The following is a 1,594-nucleotide window of genomic DNA, read 5'->3' on the forward strand; positions in this document are numbered from 1 at the left end:
ACACAATGATGTGAATATTGGGAGATAAGGATCATGGGAGCTATATTTTGGACAGTGGCCACCGTAGGAAGAGTGGAATTTTGTCACTACATACGTCAGCTTTCACTACAGAATTTTAATTGTGGAATCAGTAAGGTACAAATAAGAAGAGGTTATTTTATTGATCTGGGCACTACCAACTATTTCTCTGAGTTTAACTCTTTAATTGCTATATCTACCGATTTCTGGGGTTCCAGTCAGTTTTGCAGGGAGGGGAAGAGCTCATCTCAGCTCTTAAAAATGACTGCCAAGGCGGAAGAGAGAAGCCGAGTCTGGCCTCATTTCCGGTCCCGCCGCCTGCCAAGCCACTTCCGGTCCAGCGTCCAGAGCTGGGTGTGGCTCTGAGCGTCGTCGCCGCTGGCCGGGCGTGGTGTTGGGCGCCTCCCCGACTCTCCCGTCTTGTGGTGCCCAGGGCAAGGTGGCAGTAATGCTGACGCTGGCAAGCCAACTGAAGCAGGATGATGGTCGGTCTCAAAGGGTTCCTCCCGGGAGTCAGCCACAGCCTCTGACTCCACTCAGCGGGTTTCGGCGAGAGACAGTCTACTTGTTAAAGAGATTGGAGAACTTGAAGCTAATTTACCTTGTACATGTAAAGTGCATTTTCCTCAACCAAACAAGCTTCATTGCTTTCAGCTAACTGTAACCCCAGGAATTTTTTTTTTTTTTTTGGTTTTGTGTGTTTTGATAGATGAGGGTTACTGTAAGGGTGGAAAATTTCAGTTTGATACTGAAGTTCCTGATATGTACAACGTGGTGCCTCCCACAGTGAAATGCTTGACCAGGATCTGGCACCCCAACATCACAGAGACAGGCAAAGTATGTCTGAGTTTACTGAGAGAACGTTCGATTGATAGCACCAGCTGCGCTCCCACTAGGACATTGAAGGATGTTGTTCGGGGATTCAACGCTTTGGTAAGTGATCTTTTGAATTTTGATGATCCACTGCATATTGAAGCCGCAGAACATCATTTGCCAGACAAGGAGGACTTCCAGAATAAAGTTGAAGGGTACATGAAACATTATGCCAGAGGATAGGATGAGAAGACTGCAGCGACGTGGACTGTGCATTATAAGTTTGTCTCCAACTGAAACAAAAAGGGAGCCTCTTCCTCAGTCCTTGCGCTCCCCTCCGTCCCACTGGGTCCTCAAGTCCTGTGGCCATGTTGTCCTGAGGAAGAACCTCTTCATGACTGCCCATTGTAGATGGAGAGTTCTACATAAATACAGCAAGAGAATGTGTTTGGGGTTCTCAAGAGTTGTCCCCTTACCTTAACATGCTTACTTTTTTGAAACTGTACTGTATAGGCTGGTGGTGAGATTCTCGAGAAGTTGTAATGAACTCAGAATTGAGGCTAGAGCTTGCTTCTTTCCCTTCTCCCAAAGTCAGTTCCCTGCACAGGTCATGCTAATGATGTGCTTGCTCAGTGTAGCTCACAGATTGGCGATCAGAAACCCACTACAAACTGTGATTGGATGCAAATTCTCTTAGTTCCTTCCACAAATGTTAGCCTTGCCTAGATGTTGTGAAGCTTCCTAAAATGCATAACCATTCACT

General features: G+C 46.5%; 1 pseudogene; it reads left to right on the plus strand.

Annotated features, from left to right (window-relative positions):
* The first annotated feature begins 466 nt into the window (after window positions 1-466).
* LOC131761802 (NEDD8-conjugating enzyme UBE2F-like) lies at window positions 467-1,074 on the plus strand (annotated as a pseudogene).
* The last annotated feature ends 520 nt before the right edge of the window (window positions 1,075-1,594 follow it).

The sequence above is a fragment of the Kogia breviceps genome, chromosome 1, assembly GCF_026419965.1.
Source record: "Kogia breviceps isolate mKogBre1 chromosome 1, mKogBre1 haplotype 1, whole genome shotgun sequence".
NCBI classification, from domain to species: Eukaryota; Metazoa; Chordata; class Mammalia; order Artiodactyla; family Physeteridae; genus Kogia; species Kogia breviceps.